A 16705-nucleotide genomic window follows, 5' to 3' on the forward strand; every position below is an offset into this window, starting at 1 on the left:
TCACATAGGTTCAGCACTACACAATATAATTATATGACAATGTCCAAAGCAGTGAGCACATGAAGAAAAATCCAAAATCCACTTGTTCGTCTTTTTTTGTACAAAGGTTGGTCTTTATTGACTTCTCATTAAAATCTCAAAAGATCATAGCCGACGCGTTTCGTGTCAAGCAGAGACTTCTTCAGGGCTATGGAAAAAGACATACAGTCATATATTTTTAAGAAAGATTGTAGATATACAAATAAATATTTACATTATTTTCTCTTTCTCTTTTTTGTATATAATTCATGAGAAGACGCCACTGTCCATTTACATTGACAACTTACAATTCAAATTGTGACAAACGCTAGTTCTATCTATTACAATCTATTAATGCACCAGTGTGTAATCCTTGGCTTATTGACATTACTAACATGATGGGGACTAACATATTAATAATGCACATCTGTCACTATCTTCTCAACTTCACACCTCTTTATCTCTCCAAATGGACACTTGTCAATATTTTTCTTACCCTACTAGATGCAGGAACTGAACTACTTTTTAACATAATCCTATATTCAAAGTTTTTTTTACCCCCAAACATTTACCTACCTGTGGGAATTTGCTTTTAAAATTGACTTGGCTTAATTTATTTTATGCACTTGTACTCAAGGATCATCCTACATCAAATTTTGGTGTTGCCTTTGTGTGCCACATAGACTTTCCAATGATGATCCTGTCTCTAAACTCAATCTCCACCTCAAAGAATTCTCTCATCCTAATGATTTCAACAACACAGCCTCCAGGTTTGACAGGAATGTTTTTCAGAACTTTAACATTGTGAGATATAGAAATGTATGTGGTCAGATTTGGCATTCACTCTGCAATTCACGGATATTGGCGTTTACAAGCTTTGTAACATATGGAGAGACACATTTTACACTGCTATTGACAATAGTACCTGTCTTAAACATTACAGAGAGGGAAGTGCTCCCATGACTCTTTCTTGTTACAGGATAAAACAATTATTCCTTTGTCTGACAATGAATATTCAGAAGGTGAATTAGGTTGGCAAATGTGAAATATGTGCAACACCTCTGATATATGTCCAGGTCATCATCTGTGAGGCCCAGTGTATTTTACGTACGTACAGATGCGAGTTCAAGATTTCCACACATCTGCTCATTCTGTCCCTTATTATTGGGAATAGCTTTTTCATTTCATTGATAGTCCATGATTTACTACACCACATTCTCAGACAGGAGGGCTGAGTAATTTGTAAAAATGTGCAATGGTGAACCCTACTGCCAAGGACATATGTTTAAGAAGTATTCCCAATAATTAGTAATCTCCAGTAGTGCCAAAATAGGGAAATCAGGGGGTTGAATTTCAATGTGATTACTGTTATGATCACATTCTGGTACAATATTTCCAGCTAAAAGGTTTGTATGGTATTGTTTTATCACCATATGTTTGTCAGTGAGCCCCTTGCTCTGCAAAGAATCCTCAGCATACCTAACATTACATAAAGTCTTATGTAGTCATCTATCAATGCATTAAAACCTTATGTCAATTTGCTTGCCTTTGGGAATATATTGATGCATTAGCCACACAAGACCAAACATTTAATTAGCATTTATCACTGAAATCTATTGCTAGCTCTGTCCTCCATGCAGTGGTTTAGGTGTATGCCGCAAATTTGGAAAAGTCAATTCCAGCCGTAGCCCGTGCAGGTAAGTTCCGACCACGAGGGAAAATTAAATAAATGATCAATTTTCTCTCGTTGTCATCTGTCAAACCGCCCTCCCACCCGGTCCCACTGCCCCACCGCTCTTACCTGCATGGGCCACAGCAGGACTATACAATATTAATGTGCCCTTTTTTGTACAGTGTTCTTTTAGAAGGGATTCCATCACTATCAAGTCTCTGAACTCTGTGGTACCTCGCTCCCTACTCCCCACCCAGTGTGCAACTTGGGTTTACCTCTATCAGTCACTATATTGAAGGTGTCATATTTGCTAACATGAATCGAGTAACTTAGGCTATCCTATTTCAAATAAATCCCCCAGTTCTGCTTTAGGGCGTGGCAACCATATTCGGAATCCCCTATATTTGAAGGCTAGACATCATTAAGAATAGGTGACAGGGTTATTGATAGGTGGTGACGCCTCCCCTCCTTACAACCATTTTCCAATGTTATAGTGTGATGGACGTGAATTGTAGCAGGGTCTCTCCCATATTGATCCATGTGGTCACCCTTGCCGGACATGTAGGTCTTTGGTGGAGTTTCAAACTCTATTTGGACCTGCAGTTGTTGATTTTGAGGAGTGGTGAGATCGATAATAAGCATGGTTATAGCAAGGTATGTTTGGCAAAACTAGGTCACCTTCATAGATAGTTACAAAATGTCACTTTAGGGGCTGTATCTGTCTTACTGCCCCATACGAAGGCATTTAGTTTAATTTGGATCCACTTGAAGAATTTAGGGGCAGATTTACAAGCCCCCTGCGCCATCAGTACGTCACTTTTTGGGCTCCTCCATATTTCCAAGGACAGGAAAAGCCACCCTACGGCCCCTTCACACGCAGCACTTTGCATTGAAGGGGCGTTGCATGGGTGTTGCTGTGGGTGTTCCCACGCAACACCCATGGAACAAGACACATCTCCAGATTTACGAGAAATCGTAAATCTGGAGATGTGTCTGAATGCTACGCCACCCTACCGGTGGCGTAGCGAGGCGCAACGAGGAGCAATGTTTTATTTTCTCCTCGTTTTTTTTTGCTCTTTCAATGCGTGCTGCATTTTACAGAGGAAAATGCCTGTAGTGATTGTTTTTGTGCAGGAAGGTGCCACTTCCTGCACAAAAACAATCTCTCCATGACGCAGGCATCCTTGTACCATGGTGCAAGGGTGCCTGCGACAGCGCATGACTGCGGTTAGTGCCCAGCGCAGGGGAAGCACAGAGATGCGACATATTCTTGTAAATATGTTGCATCCCTGTGCTTCAGAAGTGCTGCAGCGTGGCGCAGCCAAAGGGCTTGCGGTGCCACGCTGGGGCACTTTCTTGTAGATCTGCCCCTTAGTCTACAATATTAGGGGCAATGTTTGGGAGAAGCACAATAAACATGGGTGAAAATTCATTGAGATAATTCATTTTTATGCATGCTATGAAGTCAAACCATGAACTTACCAACTTATCTCATCAGTATAGATCTTTGAACAGTGTATCTAAATACGGGGGGATGTAAATGGAGCAGTTTGTGTTCTAGAGGTTCAATAGTCAAATTGTGTGCAAAGATGTGCAATGTATTTGTGAGAGAGGGTGGATTCATTGTGACTCCCTGACCAATTAACTTTTAGTAATCTATTTTGAAGTCCATTTCTTGAGAGAAGCCTCTTAATTCTTGAACTAGGTTTGGCTGTGATCGCGTAGGGTCTGTTAGAAAGTGTAGCATGTCATCTGCAAAGACAGCCAAATTGAAAGAAAATGTTCCCAACCATTTTCCTTGTATCATAGTGTTGCTATTAATCTTTGGTATCAGGTGTTGCATTACTAGGGTGAAAAGGGTTGTACACAGGGGGTACCCCTGTCTTGTGACCCTGAAGAGGGTAATGCATGGGGTTTAATAAATTGTTTACCTTAATAATAGTGACATCAAGTACGACCTTTGGCAAGCTATAAGATTGGATGCTGGGGCCTACATTTGTGTTCTAAAGAGTAGAAATAAAAACTCCCAATCTACCCTGTAAAAAGCCTTTGCTGATTCGAGTGAGAGAAGGAGCATATGAGATTTTTCCCAGAAAGTAAGCGCATTGAGATTTAGAGCTAAGCAGATATTTTCCATAGGCTGCTTATGTTTTATGAAAGCTGATTTCTCTGGGTGTATCATTGGAAGCCAACACTCTCATATATTTTAACAATGGTGTTTAGGAGGGCCAAAAGCCTATCATCAGTGTTTCAGTTACCTCGCTGGTGAGTAACAAATAATTGAACACCTGCACCAGGGGGTCAATTATAATGTTCTTAAGGGCCTTGTCAAATGCTCCTGTAAAGCGATTAGGGCCTGGAGCTTTATTATTTTGGGGGGTATTTTGATCACCTCCAGAACTTCTGCTAGACACCTGGGGTCTTCAAGCCATTCTAGAACTTTTGGTACTATCTTCAGAAAATCTTTTTCTGTAAAATATTTATCTTGTTCTGCCTCTCAAATAGTTCCTACTCCTTAGAGGGCAACATAATAATCAAAGAAGGCTTTACCTATATCTTCTAGGATGGTCAGATTACCATCATGTCCTGTTTTCAATTGCTTGATTGCAAAGTGGGACTGAGATGCTTTTTGGGGCAGATTTTCAAGAAAGTGACGCATCTGTAAATATGCGTCACTTTCCCTGCGCCACCCTGAGAAACCCTTGCGTCACAATGAATGCGCCATATTTACAATACGGCGCACCATGGCGCAAGGTTTGACACAAGAGTCACGCATTGCTGGAGTCGTGTTGCAAGCACGATGCAATTCCAGCAATGTAGGGGGAGGCCTATCCTCATTGTGCTGCCTCACTCCTTACGCCTGCTTCAAGCAGGCGTAAAAATTTGATGCAGTGGCATCCTAGTAGTGACGCAGTGAAATCTTGTAGTTTTCCCTGCGTCATTTCTACAAGGCTTTTTTGCATTGGAACACCCACCCTACATATAATATACCTGACGGAGGTCTAATGTGACACAGGGCTTTACCATGTGACGCATCACCCTAGATGCGTCACGTTGTTAATGGGCTACATTTTTATGCTGCTGCTCCATCATAAAAAGTGATCCAACAACAGCACAAAAATGACGCAAAGGGCTTGTAAATCCGCCCCTTAGTTTTTAAGCTAGAGCCTTTGTGCTTTTTCCCCTCTCTCATAATTGCGGTAGTGTTATGTTATGTTATGTTATGTTATGCGGTGTTATATAGTGCACAGCTGCCCCGGCAAAGGGGCATCCCAGTGCTGAAGCAGAAAACTGCAGAACAATAGACAACAGAAGCAGCCTACAGTGGAGGAAAGAGGTGAGTTTTGATAGCCTTACAGAATGGCAGGTAGTTTTCCATACTGCGAAAGGCGATGGGGAGCATATTCTAAAGTTTGGCTGCCAATACACAGAATGAGTGTCCACCAGCACGACCCCTCCTCGCCCGTGAAACAACCGCCAGATGCTGGCCCATAGACTGTAGTTGGCGGAAGGGGGTGTATAGTGTAAGCAGATTGGCCAAGATGTCTGGAGAAGACATTTATTTGTCTTTATTGCGTGATTGATAAAAATCTTTGCAATTAAGTTGAAAATACAAAAAGCACCTTTGTAAAAGTGCATAAAACAACTAATTTCATTATAATGAGATTAGTTTAAGACCGTTACAATTTAACAATGTGTTTTTACTTTTATGTATATACTGCTTACTACAAATAAAAAATTATAAAATCTCTTTAATCAAACCTAGATTAAAAATTTAAAATCCTAGGATTTCCAGTTGACAAATGTTAACTTATACTTTTTCTAACTGCTGTACCCTAAAAATTCATAACAAGTCTAACAAGAAGACTGCTTAACAGATAAAAATTGTGGATCTGAATCTAAATTTTGAATTTTGGCGTTTTTAGTCAATTCATGTGCTGGCAGAAGGATTAAACATGGTTTTTGCTATTTTCATAAAGCGTAGCAATCTACAAGATAATTGAGTGTCTCCTCCTGCAAAACAGGCTTTTAATCCTTGTCTGCATATTCAAAGCCGTCTTTGGTTCCAGAGTTGTTTTAATAATAGTCTTCTCTCTTTCTCTAGACCTTTGCAGCTGCATAGTTAATGCAAAACGTCATCTTTTTGGTCACCGCACAGTCTACAGTTCGTTGTTATTTCCATATGTTTCCATGGAGGGAGACAGTCTTTTTCTGGCAGGACTCCCATCCTCAATTGCAGGAAAGATTCCATCACGGTCCGTGAAAACTCTATTCCCAAATAAGCTTGTGATAGAGACCTGGTATAACTCTGGATGACAAACCACCCATGGGCCCTCCTGGTGAGTGTGGCTTTATCTTCTTCCAGAGATAATGTCTTCACTGTTTTGTTTACGAGCTGCTTGAAACATTTGTGGGTCCCGTTCGCTTCCCAGAGGTCTTGTAACGCAAGAGAGCTTATTGCTGTCTGGAGATAGACCATTGCTGGGCCGTCTTTATTCCTTTTCAGCTCTTTCCATAAATATGAATTTAGATTACCTGTCTCAGCTGCCTTTATTGTGGGCCAACATTTGGTGTAGGTGCCCTTACGTGCTATTTGTTGTTTTTGGAGGCCAAACTCAAGCCTTAGTTGCCCTGGCGAAGTATACTGTGGGAGGTTGAATACTATTCGTATTCCTTTGGACACCACTTTATCCAAGGTGGTCTCATCTCTCCCTCTCATGCATTCCCTGCCGTAAGTTATAGACGGTAGTAATCTTGCTTGTAATACTTCTAGCAAAGGGATTAAGTTTGGACCCATTATTTTGTGCTTGATGCTCTTTAATGCGACAGCCAGAGATATCCCTCTGTTTCTGATCGGCGTTTTTTGTTGCCCAAACTTTCCTTTCCTGTCGAAGATTATGCCCAGGTATTTATATTCTTTGACAACCTCCAACCTCTGATCCCGTAGAACCCACTGAGGTTGATGTTTTTTTGCATTTTTGATTTAATATCATCACCTTTGATTTTTCTAGGTTTATACTTAGCCCGTTCTTATCAGAAAAGCTTATTGTCATATTTATAAGGTGTTGGAGGCCTACTGGGGTTCGGCTAATCAATATTAAATCGTCTGCGTACAGAAGATTCGACAGTGTAAGGCTCCCTAGATTGGTGGCGTGATGGTTGCAGTTATCAAGCTTTGCTGAAAGGTCAGACATAAAGAGATTGAAAAGGGTCGGGCGAGGACGCAACCCTGCTTCAGCCCCTTGGTAGTTGGTATTTCCATTGATAAACAATTGCCTGTCCCCAGCTTTATTTGAATCCATGTCTCGGAATGGAGTAAAATTAGTAGATTCAGAATTTTTGGGTCTATTTCCCAGCCTGATAATTTGGCCCAGAGTTTCCCTCTGTCTATACTGTCAAAAGTGTACGAGTAGTCAATAAAACAGACAAATAGTGGGTTTTTAAGTTTTATGGTGGCTTCTCTCTGGAGAAGAGAGATTTAAAATTCTGAAAGACATGCAGAGGATCTTGAACTCTATGCGTTTAGCCACAGGCAACCAATGTAGCCGAAGGATAGCACTGGAAGTGGGGCATGGTCTGGGCAGACCCAACAGGGTTCTAGTCGCAGCGTTCTGGACTCTTTGCAGTCTTGTGATTTATGCCTTATTGGCTCCCAAAGTAGAGTGAATTGGCATAATCCAGTCTAGACAGAATGGAAGCCTGGACAATCACCTGCCTCATGGATGGGTCGAAAAACCCTTGCACTGGTTTGAGCCCCCGTAGAATGCCAAAACATGTTCCTGCTACTTTCTTTGTTTGTGTCTGAAAGCAAAGGGCAGAGTCTACCCACACACCCAGATTTTTTACCACCTGTTTGGGGACGGGTGCACAGCCCAGCTTAGCAGGCCACCAGCGCTCACTCCACAGCTCGATGTCTCTCCCGACCAGCAGTACCTTGGCCGTGTTGCCGTTGAGCTGAAGACAGTTGGCTATCATCAACTCAGAGATGAACAATACAAGTACCCCGGCACTCGAAAATAATATTCCTTTTCCCTTGTATCAAGCCTTAATAAGCAAAACCACATTCCATTTTCATAATATATCACTGATTGTAAACAAAGATGGGTTCGTACAAAAGATGTGTGTTTAATTTTATCCAAACATTAAATTCAAGCAAAGCATTCTAACATCGTAGTTTTAAAACAAAGACCATGAAGACCCCCTTGGTTTTCGATATACTTGACAATTTAAAGATTAATTATGAAGGGTGTCTGAAGCTCCATAGTCTTGATCCCAAAAGCGCAACAGCCGACACGTGTTTCGTCACATCGGTGACTTCCTCAAGGCTGTAAAGATAATGACATGATCTCATATTTTATACATATTCAAATATAAAATTACCCCAATACAGGGTATTACTTTCATAGAATTTACTAACATGGCTTTACACTGAAGAAGTGTAAGATAAGAACAAGAAAGAAAGTACTGTCAGAATGAAGCAAAATTTCAAAAAGAGAAAGACCTCAATAGTGCCAGTGGGGACTGGAGAGAGAAATCAGAAAAAAACAGAAAAAAGATAGAACAAAAACCCACTACCAAGTGATGTACAACCAATCCAAAGTGAACCTTACAAAAACAAATGTTGTGCTTAAAGTCCCTAGTGATTGAGGTCCTAGATCACTGACCTTAAAAAACAAGTAATGTTTTCAGCGATGTCATAGATATTCTGTGTTTTGATGCTTGATATTAGATGTGGCCACAATACGAGCAATGATCTAAGAAGCAAATGTCCAAGAAAAAAAAGGAAAGTTTTATTGAGCAGTCCTAGCTGTCTCTATATCAAAGTTTTAGTATTGGTTATAAAAGAGTGTTGCTCACTTCTAAATTGGGAAGGCACAATCCGCCTATCCCACGACCTCGAAATCCGGAAGACCACCTAATAAGTGATTCCGAAGATATATTGACAAAAGACCTTGGTGGACAAGAGAAACGAACGATGCAAAATCAGCTCAAAGAAGCCATCCCATTGTTGTCTGTATAGTGATATACCACCCCCACAGACTTACTGAATGTATTTAGTGTTTCAAGTTGAAGAAAAGTCTAATAATTTTCAAAGCCCGATGTACAAGTTCCAAAGGAGGTATCATCCCTATTCTCAACTCATCATTTAAATGGATCTATTTGCTGACAAAGTCTTGGATTCTGCAACAATATAAAAAAGGCAACAATTATGAATTATAGAGTTTTGGTATGAAGTCAATCTCCCTCAGTCTAGATGCAACTTACTTTAGTTATTTTTGTTGAAAACAGCCAAGTGTATAATCCCCATATGGGCTGTGATAGGCCCCTGTAAACGAAATTGTGATCAGCAATTAATTGTATTGGAAACAGTACAATTCCCTCACATTATCATACAGACAAGTAAAAACAAGCAAGTACGTCTTAGTTGTTGCTGGCCCATTAGGAAACGTGTTAGATGGCAACCAGTTAGCGAGCCCCCATCGAGCTGTGCACGGTGGACGTGACTTCCCATGAGTCAAAAGGAAATTCTCGGCTGGGGATATGTATGAATTATTATTGACCGATATGGTCCTTCGAAGATTTATCCATGGAAGCCCTTTAGAGAGCCCCCATCTTAGTAGAAGTGGTAGATACGACCTCCCCTTAAAAATTAAAACGGCTTGTCAGTCCCTCTATCTGCCGATATGCAACATTCTACCAGAACAAATTGTATAGAAAAAAACGGTAGGACCACGAGCAGAGTAATGTCAAGGAGTTTCCCGTGTGACTCACCACGTGAAGGTTCAGAAATCCTGCGGCGTGGGCTTCGAGTTTCCCTTTCGATAAAAGACAGTTTGTGAGCCGCTAACCTCCATTTATGTGGTGCACTACGTGAGGCAAGTCGGAAATGGTCACCGCCGTAAACGGGTGGAGATTGACAGTCTCCTTTTTACTTTCATTTCTCCCGTCCAAAACATAGGGCATAACTGTGTATCGCGGCCATATTTGAAGAGAGTGGCGTTAACTACACGCATAAAGAAAAGAAGTATTTATGTTGAGCAACAACCAATTTAATTCTCGTTGTTATCTACAGATTTGTAATATAATTTGTCATCACTGCTTGTGAGATGGTAGCGCCAACAAATAAAATATTGATTCATAGTCCGTGTGCAAAATTATAATTAAAAATGACCTATGAATCTATTTTCTTCAAATTGGTGCGTGCCAAAATTAAAGAATTAGTACCATAAGTATGGATAAATGCGTCCATCTATCAATGAAACCGATGTTTTAAGGGGACACATTCAAGACCCCAAAAGTTGTGCCTAAAGACGTGTTCCATCACCAGTTCTAGGTTCGGAGAATGAGATAAAAGACAAGAGACGAAAAGTTGTTGAAACACAATACAATTAATCTATTGTGTTACTCTTTCTAGACAGTAGTCTCAGATGATCTAGAATATTACTGTCCAATTTGATGTTTCTATTTTCCTTCACTGCAAAACAGAGAGATACAGCAAATAGCATTTCACATTTTGTCATTTTGATACGGTTGTATGTCATTTGGGCAAAAGTAAACAAGTTACATTGCTTGCATATCCAAATTTCTTAGGTAGTACAACAGAGTGATGACAGACCTGACACAATATTCCTTATACATGACAATACACCCACTAGTCAACAGGTTTACAAAATCATAATTCTCATTCTTTTAGAAATACATGCAGTTCCTTATCAAAATTGAGCCCCAACTCCACGGCCTGCAATTTGATAATCCACTGTGTCTCTGTTCTTCACAATATTAATGTTCTGTCCCCCCCTCGAGGGCCACTCTGTGTATGTGCGATCCCATGCCACCTTATTTTTCTGATATCTTCCAAAGTGTGGCTTTGGTTGAAATGAACTGCAAAAGGGTAACTGCAATTATTATTGCGTACTGCCCTTATATTTCCTGTATCCTCTTTCTTAGGGGTCAGATTGTACTGTCTACTTATATAAGTCCGCAGCAACAAATAATGCAGTAAACAACATAATTGGTATTGCAGTTGATAAATTGTGTTATGCGGTATCTAATAGCCGTATTGTATTGAAAATCAGAAATCTTTTTTTCTGCAAACTGACAAATACTGCAGCCAGCACATTTAAAAACACCCAAAGGTTTGGGCGGTAACCTAGTGGCTCCTTGTTTCTTAGGGGGCAGGTAACTAGGAATTAAGAGTTCCCTCAATGCTGTGCCTCTTCTATGTGACACAGTTGGTTTGTTTGCAATATGTCTCTCTACTGACTTGTCCAAATTTAGAATGTGCCAATGTTTCAGAAGGATATTATAAATTTGGTGACTATGTGTGTTAAAATCCGTCATCAGAGCGATCTTGCGTTCTTTGTTTTGTTTGCCTTTATTGCCTGATTTTAATAGGCATGACCTTATTTTCTTCTGTATTTTATTCCTAGCACAATTCATTGTTACTTGTGAATATCCTCTACTCATGAATCTTGCCTCCAATTTTTCAAGTTCCATAAGGAAAACTGAGTCTTCACTATAAATCCTTTTAAGTCTTGTCATCTCCCCAAAGGGATTTGCATTTATTTGGGACTTTGGGTGAGCACTGCTTGCATGTAACACAGAATTGCAAGCTGTAGGTTTTCTGAACAATCTAGAAACAATCTTGTTTGCTTTTATATACAGAATTACATCTAAGAATTCTATTTCTGACTTGCTGATCTTGTGAGTGAATTTTAAGTTATATGTATTGTTGTTTAGATGTTTCAACAAGTCTAGGAACATCGCTCACTGCCTGATCAGATGATAAAAATACAGTAGTCTCAGATGATTTGTAGTGAAGACTCAGTTTTCCTTATGGAACTTGAAAAATTGGAGGCAAGATTCATGAGTAGGGGATATTCACTAGTAACATTGAATTGTGCTAGGAATAAAATCCAGAAAAAAACAAGGTCATGCCTATTAAAATCAGGCAATAAAGGCAAACAAAACAACAAAGAACGCAAGATCGCTCTGGTGACGGATTTTAACACACATAGTCACCAAATTTATAATATCCTTCTGAAACATTGGCACATTATAAAATTGGACAAGTCAGTAGAGAGAGATATTGCCAGCAAACCAACTGTGTCACATAGAAGAGGCACAACGTTGAGGGAACTCTTAAGTCCTAGTTACCTGCCCCCTAAGAAACAAGGAGCCACTTGGTTAAAGCCAAAACCTTTGGGTTTCTTTAAATGTGCTGGCTGCAGTATTTGTCAGTTTGCAGAAAATACGATTTCTGATTTTCAATACAATACGGCTATTAGATTCCACATAAAACAATTTATCAACTGCAATACCAATTATGTAGTTTACTGCATTATTTGTTGCTGCGGACTTATATATGTAGACAGTACCATCCGACCCCTAAGAGAGAGGATACAGGAACATATAAGGGCAGTACGCAATAATAATTGCAGTAACCCTTTTGCCGTTCATTTCAACCGAAGCAACACTTTGGAAGATATCAGAAAAATAAGGTTCCATGGGATCGCACATACACAGAGTGGCCCTCGAGGGGGGGACAGAACATTAATATTGAGGAGAACAGAGACACAGTGGATTATCAAATTGCGGGCCGTGGAGTTGGGGCTCAATTTTGATAAGGTGCGACCAGTGGCCAGGAATTGTAACCACAGGATATGCAGAAGAAAGGGCCATCATAGTAGTTGCAGGGCAGGCAGCTACACGGGCTAAGCCCCCTTCCCGATCTCAAGAAGGACGTCCACAGAGTACCGCACTATACCTCTCGCAGAACCGGCAGCATGCCTGGCGTCAGGCGGCGTCCAGGCGTGGACAGGCGCAGACAGGCTTGCCTTAGGCACGACTTTGGCACGCGCCCGCCATGGCATGGGTTTATGAAGATCAGAACCCGGAAATGCCGGTAGCACGAGGCAGGGAGCAACTGACACGCCCACAGCTCAATCGGCAAGTCTGCCACGGTGGTACGGGGCGGGAGTAGGTAAACAAAGAACTAATCTCCAAATGTGCAAAATGCAAATACATGCCCCGTTAGGAAAAGAAAGTTTAGCACCACAGTCTTTCCCCTCACTTAAACATTAGGTGGCAACATGTAAGAACAATCAAACAGCTGACCTCAACTCGGTCCACTGCGCGCCCGCCACAGCATGGGTTTATGAAGACCAGAACCTGGAAATTCCGGTAGCGCGAGGCAGAGAGCAACTGACCTGCCCACCGCTCAATCGGCATGTCAGCAACGGCAGTACGGGGCGGGAGTTGGTAAATAAAGAACTAATCTCCAAATGTGCAAAATGCAAATACGTGCCCCGTTAGGAAAAGTAAGTTTAGCACCACAGTCTTTCCCCTGACTTAAAAGCACAAATTAAAACAGCTTAAAAACATTAGGTGGCAACATGTAAGAACAATCAAACAGCTGACCTCAACTCGGTCCGCTGCGCGCCTGCCACGGCATGGGTTTATGAAGACCAGAACCCGGAAATGCCGGTAGCGTGAGGCAGGGAGCAACTGACACGCCCACTGCTCAATCGGCATGTCAGCCACGGCGGTACGGGGCGGGACCTGGTAAATAAAGAACTAATCTCCAAATGTGAAAAATGCAAATACGTGTCCCGTTAGGAAAAGCAAGTTTAGCACCAAGCACAAATTAAAACAGCTTAAAAACATTAGGTGGCAACTTGTAAGAACAATCAAACAGCTGACCTCAAGCATGAAGGGCATTTTCCTAGAGGTTTTTCTCAATCATTTGGCATGCATGCTTTAACTCTACCTTTTTGCTCAACTTTTTCTTCATTGGAAATAATGGCAAGCCTAGAACAAGAAAGGAACATCATATCTATTTCCCCATCCTCATACCTTACATTCTCGATGAGGTTTATTTTGTTACTCTTTTGCTGACAACACCATTTCATCATGTTAGATTGTCATACACCACCCTGATCTTGACCATACTTGTGCAGCATTTATCACAATGCCTTTTTTCCTGCATTTTCTACACACAGCCTTTAGTGATTGACATTCCTTGCTGTTACCCATGACTCCTAGAACTCCATAGCGAAAACATTACCCCTTAAACTTGCTTTGTCTTTACATCTTTTTTTATGTATCATTAGCCTTAGCTTCTACAATATTCATACATTCTGACTTGTTGGTGCCTTTTAGTTAGCAATATTAGCAATATGAGTCAAGCTGTGTTCCTCATGTTTGCAGTTAGATCTTGTTGGGACACAAAAGTCACTTGCATGGTCATGCATGTGCGTCATGCCCTGATCACCCCACTGTAATGATGTCTGAATCCCTAATGTTGATTTTGTTGTCATGGGAGAGCATGGCTGATGTGTGTGGGCAATGACATATCCCTGTCTCTCATATTGTGGGCTTTTTGGACTGGGAGGGGCACCTAAAGTGCTACCCTCATAATGATGAAAGGCTACTGCCTTTGCCAGGAGCTAAACAGCACAGCACATTAGTGGCAGCATACCATGTAGTGATCAGTGGAGTGAACAGGTCCTTTCACCTGTGTGATTGGGTAGAGGCCTACATGCTCACTTATTAAAGTTCTGCTGCTGTATTCTTGATTCACACTTGACCTACAGTGAGTTGTAGCATGGCCCTGTGCAGTGGGTGTCTGCTATACATGTGCTAGGTGTATGTGTGCCAGTGAGTGTTACAATACGGGGATGGTGCAGTGCAGTACTGTGCAGTGTATATATTCTATGTGCATGTGCAGGGTGTATGTGTGACTGTAAATGGTATGATACATTGAAGATTCTGGGTTCCATTATCAGAGATCCAGGCCTAACTGGAGGAACATGTGGATGTAATGCAGTCCCCCAAGACAGATTGTGGATTTCTGCATTCCTCTGAACTGACTGGAACACATTGGAGGAAGGGAGAGTCAGGCTCTTCAGTACACTTCAAAGGATGCACTTTGATGCAGAGAGATGTCACTAGAAAGGGGACTGGGAGCATATCAGGAACGTTATGGGGCCGATAAGAGAATCATACATAGTAGGGTAAGGTCCTGGGGTAAACCTTTGTTACACATATCACTGTGGCTGACATCCAGGTGTGATCCTCTAGTCATTCCCAAGCCTGTGTTGTGGGGCCATCAGATTTGGATTCACTCCTGCTGCAACAGACTGATTTCTGGAAGAAGGGGAGAGCAGAGTGCAGGGCAACTAATTACATATGGTGTCTGGAAATGGACTATAAGATGGGGACCTCAATGACCCTAACCTTGTGAAATGTCAAACAGTCAGTCAGTCTGTGCAAGGAGGAGAAGCTCCGCAAGACTTCTGCCTGTGAACAGGAATGCAGCCCAAGGCCTGCCAGTCACTCAGCTGTTAGAGGGGCCATCACCTAGGGAATACAAGACCACCTGCCCCTGGAGCCTAGAGCACCAGTGCCTACCTGCTTTTCAAGGTTTGTGTGCCATGCGAGCAAGAGGAGAGCATTAGAGGGAGCTGGGTCGAGGCAATTGGATCCCTGTATTGAGGTGTGAGAAGACAGCTGCTGCGCCAATCGGTTCATTGTATGCACAGGTTTGAAGTTGGTGACCCTGAATGACAGATCAGATGGCCTTGAAGATCAATGCTGTGCTGATCAGGTATTAGCCGATGTACAGATTGAGAACAGTGACCATGTGTGACGGCAGGAGCTCTGAGCCAAGGCAAGGAACGTTGTCGACAGTACCATCCGACCCCTAAGAGAGAGGATACAGGAACATATAAGGGCAGTACGCAATAATAATTGCAGTAACCCTTTTGCCGTTCATTTCAACCAAAGCAACACTTTGGAAGATATCAGAAAAATAAGGTTCCATGGGATCGCACATACACAGAGTGGCCCTCGAGGGGGGGACAGAACATTAATATTGAGGAGAACAGAGACACAGTGGATTATAAAATTGCGGGCCGTGGAGTTGGGGCTCAATTTTGATAAGGTGCGACCAGTGGCCAGGAATTGTAACCACAGGATATGCAGCAGAAAGGGCCATCATAGTAGTTGCAGGGCAGGCAGCTACACGGGCTAAGCCCCCTTCCCGATCTCAAGAAGGACGTCCACAGAGTACCGCACTATACCTCTCGCAGAACCGGCAGCATGCCTGGCGTCAGGCGGCGTCCAGGCGTGGACAGGCGCAGACAGGCTTGCCTTAGGCACGACTTTGGCACGCGCCCGCCATGGTATGGGTTTATGAAGATCAGAACCCGGAAATGCCGGTAGCACGAGGCAGGGAGCAACTGACACGCCCACAGCTCAATCGGCAAGTCTGCCACGGTGGTACGGGGCGGGAGTAGGTAAACAAAGAACTAATCTCCAAATGTGCAAAATGCAAATACATGCCCCGTTAGGAAAAGAAAGTTTAGCACCACAGTCTTTCCCCTGACTTAAACATTAGGTGGCAACATGTAAGAACAATCAAACAGCTGACCTCAACTCGGTCCACTGCGCGCCCGCCACAGCATGGGTTTATGAAGACCAGAACCTGGAAATTCCGGTAGCGCGAGGCAGAGAGCAACTGACCTGCCCACCGCTCAATCGGCATGTCAGCCACGGCAGTACGGGGCGGGAGTTGGTAAATAAAGAACTAATCTCCAAATGTGCAAAATGCAAATACGTGCCCCGTTAGGAAAAGTAAGTTTAGCACCACAGTCTTTCCCCTGACTTAAAAGCACAAATTAAAACAGCTTAAAAACATTAGGTGGCAACATGTAAGAACAATCAAACAGCTGACCTCAACTCGGTCCGCTGCGCGCCTGCCACGGCATGGGTTTATGAAGACCAGAACCCGGAAATGCCGGTAGCGCGAGGTAGGGAGCAACTGACACGCCCACCGCTCAATCGGCATGTCAGCCACGGCGGTACGGGGCGGGACCTGGTAAATAAAGAACTAATCTCCAAATGTGAAAAATGCAAATACGTGTCCCGTTAGGAAAAGCAAGTTTAGCACCAAGCACAAATTAAAACAGCTTAAAAACATTAGGTGGCAACTTGTAAGAACAATCAAACAGC

The sequence above is a fragment of the Triturus cristatus genome, chromosome 4_1, assembly GCF_964204655.1.
Source record: "Triturus cristatus chromosome 4_1, aTriCri1.1, whole genome shotgun sequence".
In the NCBI taxonomy this organism is placed as follows: domain Eukaryota; kingdom Metazoa; phylum Chordata; class Amphibia; order Caudata; family Salamandridae; genus Triturus; species Triturus cristatus.